At 43.6% G+C, this 23,640-nt stretch overlaps 1 protein-coding gene across 1 annotated transcript in view; it reads right to left on the reverse strand.

Moving 5' to 3' along the window:
* Nucleotides 1-12,436, reverse strand: part of sertad2b (SERTA domain containing 2b) — a 54,517-nt gene extending 42,081 nt beyond the window's left edge. Inside the window, exon 1 of the mRNA XM_079511770.1 lies at nucleotides 12,267-12,436. The gene's annotated coding sequence lies outside the window, so the exon portion shown is untranslated. The remainder of the gene's footprint in view (nucleotides 1-12,266) is intronic.
* Nucleotides 12,437-23,640: the final 11,204 nt, after the last annotated feature.

The raw sequence follows: 23,640 nt of genomic DNA on the forward strand, positions 1-23,640 counted from the left end.
GTCAACAACACAGGCATTATATCGTCACGGTCCTCTCATATGTCCAAAACTGTTTCTTTTCAGGATTAAAGCAAATAGCAAAAAAATAAATGAAAATATATATAATCAGCTCTACAATCTGCTGTTTGCTACCTTTGTGTGGTACTGTAGTAGTAGAAGTAGAGTAGGGAAGTCATTTCATAAGGAGAATAGAAGATAAGAGATAAGGCTATAAAATCTTTTTCAGCTGAGAACCCAAAACAAAAGATACATTTGGTGTCTACTCGGGATCCAAACTTACAAAGAAATACATTATGAATTAAGCCCTATTTTACAAATAGTGAAAATTGCAGATTTACAAGCTCACGACGTGTCACAATGCAGCGATCGTCACTGTCCACAGTCCACACGAGTCGCGACAGTGAGGATAGAATGCCTGGTCGTTGACGTGTATGAGGTATAAACACGAGGCCTATGTCCTCTCTCAGTGACTCAGTGCTTCACCGGCCTCCTCCTACGAGCACCTGTTACATCAGAAGTACCCACTGGAAGCTGCGATGTGAGCTTGTAGATCGACCAATTTCACTATCTCTTGAAATTATTTTAAAATTATAATATTTTTGAAGGTGATATTATAGGCATATATATATATAGGCATATATATATATATATATATATATATATATATATATATATATAACAATACAATTATTTGTATGCTCTTGTAAAGCATTCTCTCTTAGCTTTCTTACTGTCCGTCTCTCCTACAATGTCTCCCTATCAGTTCTCCTACTGTCTCCTACAATGTCTCCCTCTCAGGTTTCCTTATGTCTGTCTCTCCTACACTGTCTGTCTCCTTCTCAGGTTTCCTTCTGTTTGTCTCTCCTACTCTGTCTCCCTCTCAACTTACCTACTGTCTGTGTCTCCTACACTGTGTCCCTCTCAACTTACCATACTGTCTGTCTCTCCTACACTGTCTCCCTCTCAGGCTTCCTTCTGTCTGTTTCTGGTTTCCTTCTGTCTGTCTCTCCAGCAGTCTCCCTCTCAGGTTTCCTACTATCTGTCTCTCCCACACTCGCTCCCTCTCAGGTTTATTTCTGTCACTGTCTCTCTCTCAGCTTTCCTATGGCCTGTCTCTCCTACAGTCTCCCTTCTCAGCTTTCCTTCTGTCTGTCTCTCCTACACAGTCTCCCTCTCAGCTTTCCTATTGTCTGTCACTGCTACACTGTCTCTCCCTCTCAGCTTTCCTATTGTCTGTCACTGCTACACTGTCTCTCCCTCTCAGCTTTCCTATTGTCTGTCACTGCTACACTGTCTCTCCCTCTCAGCTTTCCTACTGTCTGTCACTGCTACACTGTCTCTCCCTCTCAGCTTTCCTACTGTCTGTCACTGCTACACTGTCTCTCCCTCTCAGCTTTCCTACTGTCTGTCACTGCTACACTGTCTCTCCCTCTCAGCTTTCCTACTGTCTGTCACTGCTACACTGTCTCTCTCTCAGCTTTCCTTCTGTCTGTGTCTCCTACACAGTTTCCCTCTCATCTTACCTATTGCCGCTGCCTCAGAAAATCAAAATAGCCAAGGCAGTAAGTTGCCAACTGTCAAACTGAATACAGGTCAACGGTATCATATATGTCAACACTTAGTGCTAAATCCCCTTTCATTGTGCTGTGTTGTGTGCGTGAGTTCATTCTGTATATAATAGGAGCCTTGAGACAAATTTACACTGTCAAACGACCATGTCTGCCAACAAAAGTGCTGTGTTGTCAACTAGGAAAATCTGTAATATTTTGTCATCAGACACAGTCGTAAGACAAAGTATAGATTAAACCAGCCTTTACATAAAGTGCCATATTTCTCTGTCCCCCATGAACTTTCTCATTTCTCAGTCCTGTTCTCACTTTCTGACACTGCTCCTCTCTTTCTGTTTACTCACTCACTCACTCACTCTCTCTCTTAATCCGTCAATCAATTCATCTCCTCTCAGTACTATATGGCATCCATATCTTTTAATTTCTCCACCAGTACATCTATACATCCCTCTATCTTCGCTCTCTCTTTTATTCTCTCCAACTCTGAAGGTGTGTCTATCTATTATTAATAGTGCCGTTCTGCAAACTCGACTCTTCTGACACAAGATCTGTGTGTGTGTGTGTGTGTGTGTGTGCGCGTGCGTGCGTGCGTGCGTGCGTGCGTGCGTGTGTGCGCATGCAGGCCTTCGTACGGTAAAGTACAGTATGCGTTCCAGATCTTCAGGACTTGTTTTGTCTTGTCTGAACTCAGCACAATGCGTCCACATAGTCATTAGTGGATGAGACAGCGATAGAGTACAGTAACGTCTGTGTGATCTATTTTTACTGCTAAACGGGCAACACTTTACTGAAAATGCCTTGTGAGAAAACTCATAAACACTCCCAATCGCGTATCGAAAATAGGACTGACAGACTTTTAGGGAACAAGTGGAGAACTTTGTCAGGTTCTTTCTACATCTTATTTCGGTATAGATTCAGACACACAGAATGACATCAGAAAGACACCAAACTGACAACTAGGCCAGTGGTTCTCAACCTGTGGGCCGAGCCCACTGGTGGGCCACGAGGGTATTGCAAGTGGGCCCCCAATAATTGGCAAAACACTATGATGGCAATCATGGCAAATCTGGCTGATCTGACAACAAGCCTCTCCGACCTACTGACCTACTGACTTACTGTGGTCAGATGGGTGGGCCACGAAAGCATTTGAGATTTTCAAGTGGGCCCTGATCCCGAAAAGGTTGATCCTACTAGATCTTCCAGGACTGACGATGTACATAGATGTGCAATCGTGCATATGTTACTGTGTGTGGAGAATCAATAGCCACAGCATATTAGAAAGGCTGCGTGGAGAATATCTGCAGTCTGTACATTCTGTTCTATACTGGATGCTCTGATCGCTTGGAGGGACCTGTGTGTGTGTGTGTGTGTGTGTGTGTGTGTGTGTGTGACCACGACACGTGTGTTCGTCAATGCACATGTGTGCTGTGGTGATCATTTTTGATGCATTGCATTGAGTGCACATAAATGCACCTACAAACACGTGCACACATGCTTGCTTGCTTGCTTGCACGCACGCACGCACGCAAGCACACACGCACACATGCACACACGCACACACGCACAAACGCACACACGCACACACACGTTGATGCTCGGGTTCAGCCTGAGCTGTATGAGAAATTGGAACAAAGTGAGCAGGAAGGAACAGAGAGAGAAGAAAGAGGGATAGGGAGAGCGAACGAGAGAGTGACATATAGACTGTGTGCGAGAGAGACACAGAGAGAGAGAGAGAGAGAGGGAGAGAGAGAGAGAGAGGGAGAGAGAGAGAGGCAGAAAAGGTGCTTCCTGTGTGAGTAATAATAAAAAGGAGGTCAGTGCCTGAAGGGGTGGGGCTATGTCGTTGTGCACTGCAACACACACGCGCACACGCACAGACGCACACACACACACACACACACACACACAATATATGACCTGTTTCAGTGCTGGACTGGACTGTTCATCCTGCTCTCTCTAAGATGCACAACAAATATTGCAACTCCATACACACGCATGCACGCACCCACACACACGCACGCACCCCATGTCTATTATGTTCATTAAAACGCCTTTCTAGGATGGACAAGGCGTATAATAATACTGCACTTCTGGGCTGGCCTCTAACCTTCAGCTGCACAAACTGCTGCATGCTGCAGCTGGTCTGAATGCAGCAACCGCCACATGAGCAGACACTCATTGCAGGTGTGTGACTTCATTGAAATATGTGCATTTTGCCATTTGCATTGTTGAACCAAGTAATCCCAACTCATTGCTGAGACACCTCTTCAGTGCCGATATGAAAGGTATATGAACGTTTGCTATGGCATTGCAAAAGAACAATCTGCTATTTGTCCCAATGTGACTGCAAAACAATTGCCACTATAAGCTTTATACCCTTTATAACATATATATAACGACACAATGTGACATAGCTCTGTTTACAAAATGCTGTACCCCCTCCAACTGTATATACTTTCCGCATTTTCAACAGTTTCATTAGATTTTGACACTTGCTTTGGCAATGATTGTAAACATATGTTTTCTCATGCCAATAAAGCTCCTTTGAATTGAGTTGAATTGTATGGAGTTTGGCCTGGTAGTCTATAGGGAGAGGACAGCATGTACCGACCCGACCCTCCTCCCCATTTGAAAAGACCCTCCCCTCCTCCCCATTTCAAAAGCATGAATTACAATTCACGGGCCATTGTGAAACCTCACAGTAAAATCCTGACCCTGAACGGGTCCCATTTTTACACTCTCTCAAGAGTTAAATTAACACATGGGATTTTATAGTGCAGCTCCCATATGGTGCAGTGTTACATGTACATTCACAGTTGGGGGGGTGGGGTAGGCTGATACATTGTATTTACGCCAGAGAAAGATGTTTTAGGGTTATAGGTTTAGCGCAAAGACATCTTTTTTTATTTAGTTGTATGACAGTTTTGGTTGCTGAAAATAGCTCATTTTCAAGTTCTGCGTTCACCACTTGAAAACCGGTATGAATATGTAGAAGTCAGACTCTAGTGGAATAAGCCTTCTGAAGGGTCCACCTGAGCCATGTTTAGATGCCAGAGTTAACGCCTATGGAGCCACTAGCACGGTGCTACTGTGGGGATTATTGTGCGTCGATGGATGCTATCATTACGGCTACTTCTCTCTTCTCTATTTATAGTACACAGATCTCTCTCTCTCTCTCTCTCTCTCTGGGTCTAGCTTTCACATTCTCTTTTATTCTTGCTCTCAGCTCTCTCTGAATGTCTGCTGCTCTCCTGCTGTCTCTATCGCTCTTCCTAGTGTCCACTGCTCTCACTCACTGTCTACACAACTCTCCTGCTCTCTCTCTCTCTCTCTCTCTCTCCGTCTGTATGTCTGCATGCTTTCTATGTCTCTGTCTACTGTTTTATCTCTCTCTCTCTCTCTCTCTCTCTGTCTGTATGTCTACTGCTCTCTATCTCCCGCTTTCTCTCTCTCTCTCTCTCTGTCTCTCTCTCTGTCTACTGGTATCTCAGTCTCGCTATCTCTCTAGGCCTGCTGCCCTCTGTCTCCGATTCACACACACACACACACACACACACACACACACACACACACACACACACACACACACACACACACACACACACACACACACACACACACACACACACACACACACACACACACACACACACACACACACACACACACACACACACACACACACACACACACACACACACACACACACAATAATAATTCATATTTGTTTATAATAACTAAATTATAAATTATAATCATTTATAAATTATTAGTTATACCTAGTTGCACTCAACAACATGGTATTTTCAACACGTGTGTGGAAAATACTTTAACATAATAAACTGTACTGCACAAGGAGCACTGCAAGTGATGAAAATGTCAGGACAAGACAAAGAGAATAGAAAAGGAGCTATCTTAACAATGTTTAACAGAGGAGAGGAGTTTTTAAACCACTTGAGCCATATCCTGGTTAAGATTCAGCAAAAAAGGGGTGCAAGGTGGCACAGTCATTAGCACCGTCACCTCACAGCTATAGAGGGTTCCCGGTGTGATTCCCGGCGGGGACGCTGTGGGCGTTGGGGGGCGTGTTCTCTCCTCCGCGTCTTCAGCGCCCATACCCTAGTTGGGGTTGAGAAAGGGCCACTGTGGAGTTTGCATGATCTCGTCGTGTCCCCTACGGTATGTACTAGTCTAGGTACCGCCACAAAAAACATGCAGTAATACTGGTCTCTATACTGCTTCCCCCTGCTCAGCTAGGGCACCTGATGGAAAGGAAAGGAACTGGTTGGAATACTGGTGCGAGGAAACTCCCTCATTAGAAGATAAGAAACGACCTGCTCACTCCTCATGCAGTGAAGAAAATGGGATGAGCTCAGTTTAGGGCTCTCCCCAGGTTGGCAGTGGGAGAGTAGAGCTGCAGGATTACAGTTTAGGCAATTGGCACCGGGTGAAAAAATGGCTTACAAAATCGTGGGGTAAAAATTATTCAGCGAAATCAGCAGATCTACAAGCTCACAGTGTATTCCATTGCAATGTTGTGAGCTTGTAGATCTGCAATTTAAGAATTTTACGTCCTATAAATAAATTCCTATTGACAATGAATGGAGAATTTTACGTCATAGTGTCTAAGCAAATAGGCATGTCAATTTTACGTCATGATGATGTACTTTACACGGGTGTGATTTTTAACATAGAAGGAGGTATGTTTTTGCGGGCCTCCTATACACAGGTTGAAACGATATTGACAATGAAGGGAACATTTACGCCATAATGTGCCTCATTACGTCATATTGTCTCTTTATTGTTAATGGCGTTTAATGTTTGTGTTGGCACCATTTGTTTTATATCACCATTACATCACCTAATCAACATGAGTTAGACTTTAATACTGTATATTAGCGCCCCTCACTTCACACGGGTCATCATCAAGAACAATGGTATTCTACAGTAGCTGCAAGACCACTTGGTTTTGATTAATTGATAATACTTTATTAGTCAGAAATGTAAGCACAGAGGTACCTTATTGGCTAAAAGGATGAAGGATAACACAAAAACGTCCTGGGGACTTGTTTCCATTGTGGTCCTATACCAGTACAGTACCAGTACAGTTTTGCAAAGAAGCATTTAGCTAGAATAGTTACTTTTGTGGTGGAGAAAAATCTAATCATACATTTTAAAACAAAGCAAGTTAAAGATGGAGTGCCATGATTTTTTTCCACTCTAAAACATAATCATCAGGTCTTATTGTTATATAAGGAGTGTACAGTATTTGTTTAAAAAAAATGTGTACCCCCTCATTTTTCTTTTCTCCCTGTATAAAGGCGAGATATTGTATGTTGTGACCAACTGCTACTGGTATGAACAATATAAAACTATTATTTATTTTATGTGGGCACCCCCACCAGTTCATTAAGTATGCCTGGTTTGCCTGGTGGGTGGTGATGGGTGTTGATCCACCTGAACTTAAGCCGCACCCACAGCTGTAGTTGTATGATAAAGGGGGAAAGGTTAGGGGAGGGGCTGAAAGTGTGATGTCACTATATTACTGTTTTTTTCATTGGCACGTTTGACTGTCAAGGTTTCAGCCTCCAGGAAGAAACCCTTAATACATGTATACATAAAAACGACTCCAGGGTGTCTAATGAAGTACTGTCACTTCATAGACACATGAAAAACTGGAAAAATACAAAAATTGTGCCACTCCATCTTTATGTAATAATTCAAGGAGACAATGAGAAGTGAGTAATTCAATTAAGTAAAACTAAATAAAATGTAACTAACTTGAAAGGTTGAGTGAACTTTACAAACTTGAAATGGCAGCAGCCATAACAACCCTATGTCACTAGTCACAGACTAGCAGTAAAAATAAATGCTCATTTTATGAACTTTTGTAGCTGTGATCTCCTCTCATTCCTATTGGTGGTTATCATTGTGGTTAGAGATAGCAGTGACTCTGATCAGCCCTTCTGAAACATATCTTACTCTGCGCTTGTTAATTTAATTCAAATTGAATAATTCTTCCGTTTATTTCCCTGGGACCCTTTCAAAATGTCCACTAGAAAACCCAGGTGGATCAATAGTCACATTGTGGTGGACAGTGCTCTGCAGTAACTGAGTGGGCAATGTGTTTGATGGGGCAGTGTTTGAGGCAGGGATGCACAGACTGGGAGTACAGCGGAACACAGCACCTTAATCTGGATTAGCTGCAAAATTAGAAGAAGCGCTCTTGGCGGTGTAATCCCCCATTGACAAAACCTCTGATCACTATGGCAATTTGCGTGGTTTAAGTATTTAAGTATTGAGTACTGGCCACTGAAACCTATAGTATCCCCTAACATTCACTGTTTAAGTGATTAAGTAAAAAATAATAGGTTACTTTACTTGAGCATTTCCATTTTCATACGTATAGGCAAATATTGTCATTTTTACTACACTGCAATTATTTGAAAACTTTAGTTACTAGTTACAGATTTAGATTATTATTACAAAACATATTTTGATTATTGCACTGCATAATGAGAAATGTAAGTATTTTGATGCCAATACTATTATAAGTTTACTCAAGTAAAATGTTCAAAGATTGACTTAGTTTTATTTGTAACATATCTAAATTGTGCTAAATTACTTCTAAGTAAGAAATCTTAGTACTTTCACTCAAGTAGCCTACTGTACTTTAGAGGAGCATTCAGTGATTTGGAAAAAACCCTGGTCCGCCCCGGTAACAAGATGTGCACATGCACGCACTACAGTGGGGGGATATGCGACAGGCCAACAGCACGCACACCAAGGCCCGCCCCCACTCGATCATGATTGGCAGAAGGCCCCTCTCTATCCTGATTGGATGAAGGCTGGGCCACCTAGCCAAAAACGAAACCGAAGGTTTTTTGACCCCCAGTTAGGGATAGGGAGGAACTCCTTATATGGTCAGCACACTCTATAGTAGGGAGGATTATCACAAGAAAAATAAGTGATATTTGAATTAAGTGAAATCCCTGAATATACCTTTAATAAAAGTAATGGTCTTTTTTGACGTTGAAAAGGCAATCTATTGAGGGTGACTATACTATAGGTTAATTGATCGGAAAAAGTAATTTGGGGTGAGGATGTTTCTATTCCTTTAAGTAGGCCAGGCCTATAGGACAATTTTGACACATATAACCGTAGACCACATTGGCTTTACTCTTGAGTAGGCCTATTGCCGTGTTTTGATACTCCCTCCAAGAGGCACATTTACTCCACTGCTAGATGACAGCTTTGAGATTTAGATTATACATTAACTACTACATTATATGCTATTATTAAAGGTTAAATCAGACCCATTTTTGTCTCCACCAGGTTGTCTCCACCAGGCCGAAGGCATGGGGAGAGAGTATGTTTTGCACTCTGTCCGTCCGTCCGTGTGTCCGTCCGTGTGTCCGTCCGTGTGTCCGTCTGTGAACAGCTAATCTCCGGCACCGTTAACCCGGTCGATGCCACATTTTGCACACACACTCCCTGGATGCCAACGATGAACCTCTGCCCCAAAATTTCCAGAACGGCCTGTTATAGCGCCACCAGGAGGCCGCTTTGTGCAAAACAAGTTTTTGGACAGTACACCTACAGATTTTGTCCAAACATCATGCAAATTGGTACACAGTCTCTCTACAGCCATTCAACGAAACAGGTCTTTCAGATTTCTCAGACTCCATCCTGATTGGCTAAGATTGGCTTCCAAAGTTCGCAGGAGTGCTCAGTTTCAAACAAAATGCTGCAAATCATGAACACATCGTGTGATTTCCGTGAAATTGTGCACGCACATTCCCACTAGCCCGAGGAAGAAATGCCACATGAACATTTTCAACTCATGGTGGCGCTATAACTGGCAGAAAAGTGTTTTTACCTCTAACTGCACGGATCTGTGGATAACTTTGTATGCCAACTCCCTAGAGGCCAAGGAAAAACCTTTGCGTGGAATTTTTCACATCTGCTCTTTATAGCGCCACCAGGAGGCCGACATATGTAAAACACATTTTCTAATATTACTCCTTCAGATTTTATCCAAATTTCACGCAAATCGGTACACATGCTCTCCATAGTCATGTGATCAAGACGGGTTTGTTTGATTTCTCACAATCCACCCTCATTGGCTATGATTGGCTTCTAAACTTTTCAGGAGTAGCCCGTTTTCAAATCAGCCTCATGGTGGCGCTACAACAGGCCAAGCCACATCACACACACGCACGCATGTACGCACACGCACACACACACACACACACGTTTATATTGCTCCTAAACATTTTGCCAAACATCACACTCACACTCCTATCCTCCTGGTGGAGACCTGTGCCCAGAAGGGCACTTTTTCTAGTTTCAGCTGTAGTAGCACTCCAGTGATGAACGCATTGCCATTAATGCATTACTAATTACAATCTAATAATGTGACATTATGAATTACGGACGTTTACATTATAAACAGACCTTAAGTTGTGCCGGACTGCCGGTATTGCCTCATAGGAGGGCTATGGGCTGTTCAGAAACCCGTCCGCCAGTGACATCATCGTTAGGCATGCAGATTCTTTTCACAAAAATGTTTAGATTTTTATTATCGTGAGAACAATTGCTTCCATTTTCACATTGCAACTTTTCAGGACTAGAAAGCCTGCAGTTTCTATTAGCTGGGATTCTCCATCGATGATGTCACTGGTGGACGGGTTTCTGAACTGCCCTCCTATATGAACACAGACAGAGTAGAAAACTAGAAAAAGTGCCCTTCTGGGCACAGGTCTCCACCAGGAGGATAGGATTGTGTGTGATGTTTGGCAAAATGTTTAGGAGTAATATAAACATGTTTATTTGTGTGTGTGTGTGTGTGTGTGTGTGTGTGTGTGTGTGTGTGTGTGTGTGTGTGTGTGTGTGTGTGTGTGACGCGACTTGGCCTGTTGTAGCGCCACCATGAGGCTGATTTTAAAACTGTCAAGTGGCATTTCTTCCTCAGCCTAGTAGTGGGAATAGGCATGCACAGTTTCACCGCAATCGGACGCTGCGTTGCGGAGTTGTGGGAATGTGTACAAAACGGGTCCAAAACGGGCTACTCCTGAAAACTTTAGAAGCCAATCGTAGCCAATCAGGATGGATAATTATGAGAAATCAAACAAATCACATGATCACATGACTATGGAGAGCATGTGTACCGATTTGCGTGAAATGTGGATAAAATCTGAAGGAGTAATATTACAAAATGTGTTTTACATATGTCGGCCTCCTGGTGGCGCTATAAAGAGCAGATGTGAAAAATTCCAGGCAAAGGTTTTTCCTTTGCCTCTAGGGAGTGTGCATACATGGTTTTACACAGATCGGTGCAGTTATAGGTAAAAACACAAATCGGCCAGTTATAGCGCCACCATGAGGCTGAGTTGAAAATATTCAAGTGGCATTTCTTCCTCGGCCTAGTGGGAATGTGCGTGCAACATTTCACGGAAATCACACCATGTGTTCATGATTTGCAGCATTTTGTTTGAAACGGAGCACTCCTGCGAACTTTGGAAGCCAATCTTAGCCAATCAGGATGGAGTCTGAAAAATCTGAAAGACCCGTTTCGTTGAATGGCTCTAGAGAGACTGTGTACCAATTTGCGTAATGTTTGGACAAAATCTGTAGGTGTACTGTCAAAACATTTGTTTTGCACAAAGCGGCCTCCTGGTGGCGCTATAACAGGCCAATGTGAAAACTTTGGGGCAGAGGTTCAGCTCTGGCATTCAGGGAATGTGTGTGCAGAGTATGGCTGCGATCAAGCCAACGGTGCCAGAGATTAGCTGTTCACAGACGGACACACGGACGGACACACGGACGGACGGACGGACGGACGGACGGACGGACACACGGACGGACACACGGACGGACGGAGTGCAAAACATACTCTCTCCCCATGCCTTCGGCCTGGTGGAGACAAAAATGGTGCCATTTCATCATGATTATGAGGTCCTAGATATGAAGATCTGAAGTGTTCCTTTAAAGTTTAAACTTTGCCGACTTCTTCCACCACCACTGACAGACACTGATCACTGATAACTGACTCACACACACACACACACACACACACACACACACACACACACACACACACACACACACACACACATCAGAGGATATTTTCATATATATACTAAACAAGCATAGCAGCAAAACAAGTCACTGACAGACACAACCCGGTTATATACCCACTAAACCCAGGCAGCTGCACTGCTGCAGTAGTGTAGCGGCAAATGCACCCTGCTTTCCCGGGGCGACACGAGAGAACACAGTGCACGGTTCTGCCTCGAGCAATAAAATAAAGAGAAATGGGATTCCCCATTCAATGGTTTGGTGAAGTCAAGTAAAAAACGTAGGTTACTATAGTAGGCTAGTACTAACCAGAACCTACTTTATTACCATGTTTTGGATGCAATAACATACGTTAAGAGTAAAGGAGGGAGGGAGGGAAGCCGCAGTCAAACAGGCAGAGTCAGTGCTGTGAGTGACAGAGTGACTGACTGACAGAGAGAGAGAGAGAGAGAGAGAGAGAGAGAGAGAGAGTTGTAAACCTATACAACTGCCTTGTAGATAGCAACCTGCAACAATTATGAGTTCAACCAAGTTGTCTATAACATTATTAGCAGTTAGCACCAACACCAAACCCAACATAACCTAAACAGTTTTACGCTTAGTTTCAAGATCACTCACCCTCAATGGTAGATCCGTCCAGTACGGTGCTAAACAGCTAAAGTAACTATAAAGGACAAATAAAAAATATATACATTAAAAATAATAATAAACTGCTAAATGATCTTCAAGAACCGACGTAGCCTATATCGCCTGGTTGGTGTTTGCTCGTTTCCGTCAACTGTTATGGCCTTTTAACTGCATAGTGCTTAGACATGGCTCTATCTATCCAATGTCAGTATGTCACAGATGGGATTCGGCCATTCGGGGCCATGCGAAGTGAAGTGAAGGAGAGGGGAGGAGGAGAGGAGGAGGTGAGGATAGCCGACAACAGTCACACAGCAGAGATATGAGAGTAGCTTCCCCTGGAGAGCGCAGGAGGTTCTGTTTTGATTGGCAGCTTGTGCGGTGACTCAGGCGCTGACTCACCGAATCGTGTCCCGCCCACACACACACATAGCGTCGTGTCCCGCCCCGCCCACACAGCGCCGGTGGCCAATGGAGCTGTTGCGAGGAAAGCACGAGCCGACGAGCGGCTTACGGTGCTTTTCCCTGGCTTTCCCCCCCTTGTTTAATAAGGAAAGTAGCTGTGATTACTCCAGTCTCCAATCAAGAGAAAGTTTGTTCAATGACAGATCTCCCCAGTTCTCCAGCTCTTTAATACACAGAAAAGGTATCAAATCAGGAAAGAGAACACCACAATGATCATTTATCCGTTTCAATCTTTATCTTTATTTTATTTTTCATTATTTGTCATCACTCCCATTTTCACTTAATCCTATCTTGTATGAGTTCTTACAGACACGCACACACACACAGTCACACACGCACGCACGCACGCACGCACGCACGCACACGCACACACATGATGAAGTCACTTTTCATATAGCCTACAAAAACTAAAGGTCACTGCCCACAATATTATAATTTTAATTGAAATGCTAATAAATGCAACAATAATGACATCTGAGAAATATAAATATGTCTGTGAGACTGTGCCCGAAGGATGCATTTCAAATTCCAAAATGCCTTAACACAATATCTGGCGTTTGATTTATTGATTGATTGATTGATTGATTTATTAACAGTTTGCAAAATTACAGTACATTTCAAGTACAACTCAACTGTGAGTGGACGACACCATAAAGCATTACACTTGTTTACAATAGGGCCCACCATTTTCAATTAATCAAAACATTAAGAGACGTACGAATATACACAACTATATAGTCAAAACAGGAAATCATCATATTAAAAAGGGAAAAGAAACATATACAGTGAGGGGGAAAAGGGGTGGGTGGGGGTTTGGAAGGAGTCAAGGGATTAGCATGTCTTAATGACTGTTGGTGGGGTGTTCCACATTTTGGTGGCATAGGAGCGAAATTTATTTAGTCCCTTGTTTGTGCCGAATCTGGGTTGCACATGGTTTGTTGAACTCCCTCTGGTGTTGTGGGCTTTGTTGACATTAAGGAAGTATTTAGACAGGTACATGGGTATCTTGGTGGTGTAGCGAATCTTGTGGACCAGACCCATTGCAAGATGCTGTACTCTGATGTCAACCCTAAGCCATTCCAGCCTGTCAAAGTGGGCAGGGGTGAGGTGGGTTCGGGGAGTGAGGCCAAGTAGGAGCCTGACAAGTTTGTTTTGGGAAGTCTGGAGCCTTGTTTTAAGGGCCTTAGAGGTGCTGTGGTACCAGGAGGTGCATGCATAGTCGAACCCTACACAGGTGATCCACTCCGTCCTCGCAGCTGCGATTAAAGAGACGCCAGTTGGAAATATTTTATAATCATCATCATCATCATCATCATCATCATCATGTAGGCTATTTATGGCAAGTCGACTCACTCCTCAGTTCTATGACCACTCTGATTCATTGTCAGTTATATTGTTATTGTCTCCACCAGGCCGAAGGCATGGGGAGAGAGTATGTTTTGCACTCCGTCCGTCCGTCCGTGTGTCCGTGTGTGTGTCCGTCCGTCCTTCCGTCTGTGAACAGCTAATCTCCGGCACCGTTAACCCGGTCGATGCCAAATTTTGCACACACACTCCCTGGATGCCAACAATGAACCTCTGCCCCAAAATGTCCAGAATGGCCTGTTATAGCGCCACCAGGAGGCCGCTTTGTGCAAAACAGGTTTTTGGACAGTACACCTACAGATTTTGTCCAAACATCACGCAAATTGGTACACAGTCTCTCTAGAGCCATTCAACGAAACGGGTCTTTCAGATTTCTCAGACTCCATCCTGATTGGCTAAGATTGGCTTCCAAAGTTCGCAGGAGTGCTCAGTTTCAAACAAAATGCTGCAAATCATGAACACATTGTGTGATTTCCGTGAAATTGTGCACGCACATTCCCACTGAAGAATTGCCACATGAACATTTTCAACTCAGCCTCATGGTGGCGCTATAACTGGCCGAAAAGTGTTTTTACCTCGAACTGCACGGATCTGTGGATAACTTTGTATGCCAACTCCCTAGAGGCCAAGGAAAAACCTTTGCCTGGAATTTTTCACATCTGCTCTTTATAGCGCCACCAGGAGGCCGACATATGTAAAACACATTTTATAATATTACTCCTTCAGATTTTATCCAAATTTCACGCACATCGGTACACATGCTCTCCATAGTCATGTGATCAAGACGGGTTTGTTTGATTTCTCATAATCCACCCTCATTGGCTACAATAAAATTCTAAACTTTTCAGGAGTAGCCCGCTTTGTACCCGTTTTGTACTGTACTGTGCACCACTGTACTGTACTGTACTGTACTGTACTGTACTGTACTGTACTGTGCTGCGCTGCGCTGCGCTGCACTGTACTGTACTGTACTGTACTGTACTGTACTCCACTGTACTGTACTGTACTGTACTGTACTGTACTGTACTGTACTGTACTGTACTGTACTGTACTGTATTCAACTGTAATGTAGTGTACTGTACTGTACTCCACTGTACTGTACCGGACTCCACTGTACTGTACTCCACTGTACTGTACTGTACTCCACTGTACTGTACTTCACTGTACTGTACTGTACTGTACTGTACTCCACTGTGCTGTACTCCTCTGTTCTGCTCTCTTCTCTTCTGTACTGTACTGTACTGTACTGTACTGTACTGAACTGTGCCATACTGTACTATACGGTACTGTACAAAACTGTACTGTACAATACTGTCCCATACTGTACTGTTCCATACTGTACTGTGCTTTACCATACAGTACAGTACAGTACAGTACAGTACAGTACAGTACAGTACAGTACAGTACAGTACAGTACAGTACAGTACAGTACTGTACTGTAGCATACTGTGCTGTACCGTGCTGCTGTGCCCTGTGTATGTGTGTGCGCACGTGTGTGTGTGTATTACAAGTCCATGGGCTATATATAGAGGGTATGCGTGTGACATCATCATCAAACCAGGAAGTTATGCGGGTGCCAAAAAATTACTTTCTAGCAGCTCATACATCCAAACAGAAAAGTCCAATATGATTGCATTAAACGCCGTTAAACAACATTAAACTCACTTTGCCACTCACTTTGCCACTCAGTCTCGGAGTGATTTTCGTCTTTTTTTCAAATCCTCAAAAATGATGAAAGAACGGCATGCTATAGTATGCCGTCTCTCTCTCTCATTCTCTGCGTCACTCTCTCTGCGTCACTCTCTCTGCGTCACTGTCTCTGCGTCACTCTCTCTGCGTCACTGTCTCTGCGTCACTCTCTCTGCGTCACTCTCTCTGCGTCACTCTCTCTGCGTCACTGTCTCTGCGTCACTGTCTCTGCGTCACTCTCTCTGCGTCACTGTCTTTGCGTCACTGTCTCTGCGTCACTCTCTCTGCGTCACTGCCTCTGCGTCACTGTCTCTGCGTCACTGTCTCTGCGTCACTGTCTCTGCGTCACTCTCTCTGCATCACTGCCTCTGCGCCACTGTCTCTGCGTCACTGCCTCTGCGTCACTGTCTCTGCGTCACTGTCTCTGCGTCACTCTCTCTGCGTCACTCTCTCTGCGTCACTGTCTCTGCGTCACTGTCTCTGCGTCACTCTCTTTGCGTCACTGTCTCTGCGTCACTGTCTCTGCGTCACTGTCTCTGACTGTCTCTGACTTTGAACTTTCAAAGTCGAGGTCGACTATTTCAAAGTCGACTTTGAAATAGTGCCCCTAAGGGGACATGTGGTAGATTTCTTTTAGGTGGTAAAAAAAAGAAAGGGGTGTGAAAAAACTAATTTTGTCAGGGTGGGTATATTTTTTATGGAGACTTTTTTTTATTTATATAGTAATGAAATATAGTGAAATAGTGAAATAGGGTAATAGGGTAATAGGGTAATAAGGTAATAGTGTAAAAAGGTAATAGTGTAATAAGGTAATAGTGTACTAAGGTAATAAGGTAATAGTGTAATAAGGTAATAAGTTAATAGTGTAATAAGGTAATAAGGTAATAAGGTAATAGTGTAATATGGTAATAAGGTAATAGTGTAATAAGGTAATAAGGTAATAGTGTAATAGTGTAATAAGGTAATAGTGTAATAGTGTAATAAGGTAATAGTGTAATAAGGTAATAGTGTAATAAGGTAATAAGGTAATAAGGTAATAGTGTAATAAGGTAATAGTGTAATAAGGTAATAAGGTAATAATGTAATACTGTAATAAGGTAATAAGGTAATAGTGTAATAAGGTAATAGTGTAATAAGGTAATGCCACCCTATAGCATGTGCTCCGAGACCATGGACTATATAGCCTGTCGCTTTTCAGTGATTTTCACCTTTTTTTCAAATCCTCCGACCCTCCGACACCATGGACTATAGCCTTTCGCTTTACGGCGATTTTCACATTTTTTTCAAATCCTCCGAAACCGTGAAAAATGCCACCCTATAGCATGTGCTCCGAGACCATGGACTATAGCCTGTCGCTTTTCAGTGATTTTCACCTTTTTTTCAAATCCTCCGAAACCGTGAAAAATGCCACCCTATAGCATGTGCTCCGAGACCATGGACTATAGCCTGTCGCTTTTCAGTGATTTTCACCTTTTTTTCAAATCCTCCGACCCTCCGACACCATGGACTATAGCCTTTCGCTTTACCGCGATTTTCACCTTTTTTTCAAATCCTCAGAAACCGTGAAAAATGCCACCCTATAGCATGTGCTCCGAGACCATGGACTATATATAGCCTGTCGCTTTTCAGTGATCTTCACCTTTTTTTCAAATCCTCCGAAACCGTGAAAAATGGCACCCTATAGCATGTGCTCCGAGACCATGGACTATAGCCTGTCGCTTTTCAGTGATTTTCACCTTTTTTTCAAATCCTCCGAGACCATGGACTATATAGCCTGTCGCTTTTCAGTGATTTTCACCTTTTTTTCAAATCCTCCGACCCTCCGACACCATGGACTATAGCCTTTCGCTTTACGGCGATTTTCACCTTTTTTTCAAATCCTCCGAAACCGTGAAAAATGCCACCCTATAGCATGTGCTCCGAGACCATGGACTATAGCCTGTCGCTTTTCAGTGATCTTCACCTTTTTTTCAAATCCTCTAAAACCGTGAAAAATGGCACCCTATAGCATGTGCTACGAGACCATGGACTATAGCCTGTCGCTTTTCAGTGATTTTCACCTTTTTTTCAAATCCTCCGACCCTCCGACACCATGGACTATAGCCTTTCGCTTTACCGCGATTTTCAATTTTTTTTCCAATCCTCCGAAACCGTGAAAAATGCCACCCTATAGCATGTGCTCCGAGACCATGGACTATAGCCTGTCGCTTTTCAGTGATTTTCACCTTTTTTTCAAATCCTCCGAAACCGTGAAAAATGCCACCCTATAGCATGTGCTCCGAGACCATGGACTATAGCCTGTCGCTTTTCAGTGATTTTCACCTTTTTTTCAAATCCTCCGACCCTCCGACACCATGGACTATAGCCTTTCGCTTTACCGCGATTTTCACCTTTTTTTCAAATCCTCCGAAACCGTGAAAAATGGCACCCTATAGCATGTGCTCCGAGACCATGGACTATAGCCTGTCGCTTTTCAGTGATTTTCACCTTTTTTTCAAATCCTCCGAGACCATGGACTATATAGCCTGTCGCTTTTCAGTGATTTTCACCTTTTTTTCAAATCCTCCGACCCTCCGACACCATGGACTATAGCCTTTCGCTTTTCAGTGATTTTCACCTTTTTTTCAAATCCTCCGAAACCGTGAAAAATGCCACCCTATAGCATGTGCTCCGAGACCATAGACTATAGCCTGTCGCTTTTCAGTGATTTTCACCTTTTTTTCAAATCCTCCGAAACCGTGAAAAATGCCACCCTATAGCATGTGCTCCGAGACCATGGACTATAGCCTGTCGCTTTTCAGTGATTTTCACCTTTTTTTCAAATCCTCCGAAACCATGAAAAATGCCACCCTATAGCATGTGCTCCGAGACCATGGACTATAGCCTGTCGCTTTTCAGTGATTTTCACCTTTTTTTCAAATCCTCCGAAACCGTGAAAAATGCCACCCTGTAGCATGTGCTCCGAGACCATGGACTATAGCCTGTCGCTTTTCAGTGATTTTGACCTTTTTTTCAAATCCTCCGAAACCGTGAAAAATGCCACCCTATAGCATGTGCTCCGAGACCATGGACTATAGCCTGTAGTTTTTCAGTGATTTTCACCTTTTTTTCAAATCCTCCGAAACCGTGAAAAATGCCACCCTATAGCATGTGCTCCGAGACCATGGACTATAGCCTGTCGCTTTTCAGTGATTTTCACCTTTTTTACAAATCCTCCGACCCTCCGACACCATGGACTATAGCCTTTCGCTTTACCGCGATTTTCACCTTTTTTCAAATCCTCCGAAACCGTGAAAAATGCCACCCTATAGCATGTGCTCCGAGACCATGGACTATATATAGCCTGTCGCTTTTCAGTGATCTTCACCTTTTTTTCAAATCCTCCGAAACCGTGAAAAATGGCACCCTATAGCATGTGCTCCGAGACCATGGACTATAGCCTGTCGCTTTTCAGTGATTTTCACCTTTTTTTCAAATCCTCCGAGACCATGGACTATATAGCCTGTCGCTTTTCAGTGATTTTCACCTTTTTTTCAAATCCTCCGACCCTCCGACACCATGGACTATAGCCTGTCGCTTTTCAGTGATCTTCACCTTTTTTTCAAATCCTCCGAAACCGTGAAAAATGGCACCCTATAGCATGTGCTACGAGACCATGGACTATAGCCTGTCGCTTTTCAGTGATTTTCACCTTTTTTTCAAATCCTCCGACCCTCCGACACCATGGACTATAGCCTGTCGCTTTTCAGTGATTTTCACCTTTTTTTCAAATCCTCCGAAACCGTGAAAAATGCCACCCTGTAGCATGTGCTCCGAGACCATGGACTATAGCCTGTCGCTTTTCAGTGATTTTGACCTTTTTTTCAAATCCTCCGAAACCGTGAAAAATGCCACCCTATAGCATGTGCTCCGAGACCATGGACTATAGCCTGTCGTTTTTCAGTGATTTTCACCTTTTTTTCAAATCCTCCGAAACCGTGAAAAATGCCACCCTATAGCATGTGCTCCGAGACCATGGACTATAGCCTGTCGCTTTTCAGTGATTTTCACCTTTTTTACAAATCCTCCGACCCTCCGACACCATGGACTATAGCCTTTCGCTTTACCGCGATTTTCACCTTTTTTCAAATCCTCCGAAACCGTGAAAAATGCCACCCTATAGCATGTGCTCCGAGACCATGGACTATATATAGCCTGTCGCTTTTCAGTGATCTTCACCTTTTTTTCAAATCCTCCGAAACCGTGAAAAATGGCACCCTATAGCATGTGCTCCGAGACCATGGACTATAGCCTGTCGCTTTTCAGTGATTTTCACCTTTTTTTCAAATCCTCCGAGACCATGGACTATATAGCCTGTCGCTTTTCAGTGATTTTCACCTTTTTTTCAAATCCTCCGACCCTCCGACACCATGGACTATAGCCTTTCGCTTTACGGCGATTTTCACCTTTTTTTTAAATCCTCCGAAACCGTGAAAAATGCCACCCTATAGCATGTGCTCCGAGACCATGGACTATAGCCTGTCGCTTTTCAGTGATCTTCACCTTTTTTTCAAATCCTCTAAAACCGTGAAAAATGGCACCCTATAGCATGTGCTACGAGACCATGGACTATAGCCTGTCGCTTTTCAGTGATTTTCACCTTTTTTTCAAATCCTCCGACCCTCCGACACCATGGACTATAGCCTTTCGCTTTACCGCGATTTTCAATTTTTTTTCCAATCCTCCGAAGCCGTGAAAAATGCCACCCTATAGCATGTGCTCCGAGACCATGGACTATAGCCTGTCGCTTTTCAGTGATTTTCACCTTTTTTTCAAATCCTCCGAAACCGTGAAAAATGCCACCCTATAGCATGTGCTCCGAGACCATGGACTATAGCCTGTCGCTTTTCAGTGATTTTCACCTTTTTTTCAAATCCTCCGACCCTCCGACACCATGGACTATAGCCTTTCGCTTTACCGCGATTTTCACCTTTTTTTCAAATCCTCCGAAACCGTGAAAAATGCCACCCTATAGCATGTGCTCCGAGACCATGGACTATATATAGCCTGTCGCTTTTCAGTGATCTTCACTTTTTTTTCAAATCCTCCGAAACCGTGAAAAATGGCACCCTATAGCATGTGCTCCGAGACCATGGACTATAGCCTGTCGCTTTTCAGTGATTTTCACCTTTTTTTCAAATCCTCCGAGACCATGGACTATATAGCCTGTCGCTTTTCAGTGATTTTCACCTTTTTTTCAAATCCTCCGACCCTCCGACACCATGGACTATAGCCTTTCGCTTTTCAGTGATTTTCACCTTTTTTTCAAATCCTCCGAAACCGTGAAAAATGCCACCCTATAGCATGTGCTCCGAGACCATGGACTATAGCCTGTCGCTTTTCAGTGATTTTCACCTTTTTTTCAAATCCTCCGAAACCATGAAAAATGCCACCCTATAGCATGTGCTCCGAGACCATGGACTATAGCCTGTCGCTTTTCAGTGATTTTCACCTTTTTTTCAAATCCTCCGAAACCGTGAAAAATGCCACCCTGTAGCATGTGCTCCGAGACCATGGACTATAGCCTGTCGCTTTTCAGTGATTTTGACCTTTTTTTCAAATCCTCCGAAACCGTGAAAAATGCCACCCTATAGCATGTGCTCCGAGACCATGGACTATAGCCTGTCGTTTTTCAGTGATTTTCACCTTTTTTTCAAATCCTCCGAAACCGTGAAAAATGCCACCCTATAGCATGTGCTCCGAGACCATGGACTATAGCCTGTCGCTTTTCAGTGATTTTCACCTTTTTTACAAATCCTCCGACCCTCCGACACCATGGACTATAGCCTTTCGCTTTACCGCGATTTTCACCTTTTTTCAAATCCTCCGAAACCGTGAAAAATGGCACCCTATAGCATGTGCTCCGAGACCATGGACTATAGCCTGTCGCTTTTCAGTGATTTTCACCTTTTTTTCAAATCCTCCGAAACCGTGAAAAATGCCACCCTATAGCATGTGCTCCGAGACCATGGACTATAGCCTGTCGCTTTTCAGTGATTTTCACCTTTTTTTCAAATCCTCCGAAACCGTGAAAAATGCCACCTTGTAGCATGTGCTCCGAGACCATGGACTATAGCCTGTCGCTTTTCAGTGATTTTCACCTTTTTTTCAAATCCTCCAAAACCGTGAAAAAATCCACCCTATAGCATGTGCTCCGAGACCATGGACTATAGCCTGTCGCTTTTCAGTGATTTTCACCTTTTTTTCAAATCCTCCGAAACCGTGAAAAATGCCACCCTATAGCATGTGCTCCGAGACCATGGACTATAGCCTGTCGCTTTTCAGTGATTTTCACCTTTTTTTCAAATCCTCCGAAACCGTGAAAAATGCCACCCTATAGCATGTGCTCCGAGACCATGGACTATAGCCTGTCGCTTTTCAGTGATTTTCACCTTTTTTTCAAATCCTCCGACCATCCGACACCATGGACTATAGCCTTTCGCTTTACCGCGATTTTCACCTTTTTTTCAAATCCTCCGAAACCGCGAAAAATGCCACCCTGTAGCATGTGCTCCGAGACCATGGACTATAGCCTGTCGCTTTTCAGTGATTTTCACCTTTTTTTCAAATCCTCCAAAACCGTGAAAAATGCCACCCTATAGCATGTGCTCCGAGACCATGGACTATAGCCTGTCGCTTTTCGGTGATTTTCACCTTTTTTTCAAATCCTCCGACCCTCCGACACCATGGACTATAGCCTTTCGCTTTTCTGCGATTTTCACCTTTTTTTCAAATCCTCCGAAACCGTGAAAAATGCCACCCTATAGCATGTGCTCCGAGACCATAGACTATTGCCTGTTGCTTTTCAGTGATTTTCACCTTTTTTTCAAATCCTCCGAAACCGTGAAAAATGCCACCCTGTAGCATGTGCTCCGAGACCATGGACTATAGCCTGTCGCTTTTCAGTGATTTTGACCTTTTTTTCAAATCCTCCGAAACCGTGAAAAATGCCACCCTATAGCATGTGCTCCGAGACCATGGACTATATAGCCTGTCGCTTTTCAGTGATTTTCACCTTTTTTCAAATCCTCCGAAACCGTGAAAAAGGCCACCCTATAGCATGTGCTCCGAGACCATGGACTATAGCCTGTCGCTTTTCCGCGATTTTCACCTTTTTTTCAAATCCTCCGAAACCGTGAAAAATGCCACCCTATAGCATGTGCTCCGAGACCATGGACTATAGCCTGTCGCTTTTCAGTGATTTTCACCTTTTTTTCAAATCCTCCGACCCTCCGACACCATGGACTATAGCCTTTCGCTTTACCGTGATTTTCACCTTTTTTTCAAATCCTCCGAAACCGTGAAAAATGCCACCCTATAGCATGTGCTCCGAGACCATGGACTATATATAGCCTGTCGCTTTTCAGTGATTTTCACCTTTTTTCAAATCCTCCGAAACCGTGAAAAATGCCACCCTGTAGCATGTGCTCCGAGACCATGGACTATAGCCTGTCGCTTTTCAGTGATTTTCACCTTTTTTTCAAATCCTCCAAAACCGTGAAAAAATCCACCCTATAGCATGTGCTCCGAGACCATGGACTATAGCCTGTCGCTTTTCAGTGATTTTCACCTTTTTTTCAAATCCTCCGACCCTCCGACACCATGGACTATAGCCTTTCGCTTTACCGCGATTTTCACCTTTTTTTCAAATCCTCCGAAACCGCGAAAAATGCCACCCTGTAGCATGTGCTCCGAGACCATGGACTATAGCCTGTCGCTTTTCGGTGATTTTCACCTTTTTTTCAAATCCTCCGACCCTCCGACACCATGGACTATAGCCTTTCGCTTTTCTGCGATTTTCACCTTTTTT

This window comes from Electrona antarctica, assembly GCF_951216825.1.
Source record: "Electrona antarctica genome assembly, chromosome: 10".
NCBI lineage: Eukaryota > Metazoa > Chordata > Actinopteri > Myctophiformes > Myctophidae > Electrona > Electrona antarctica.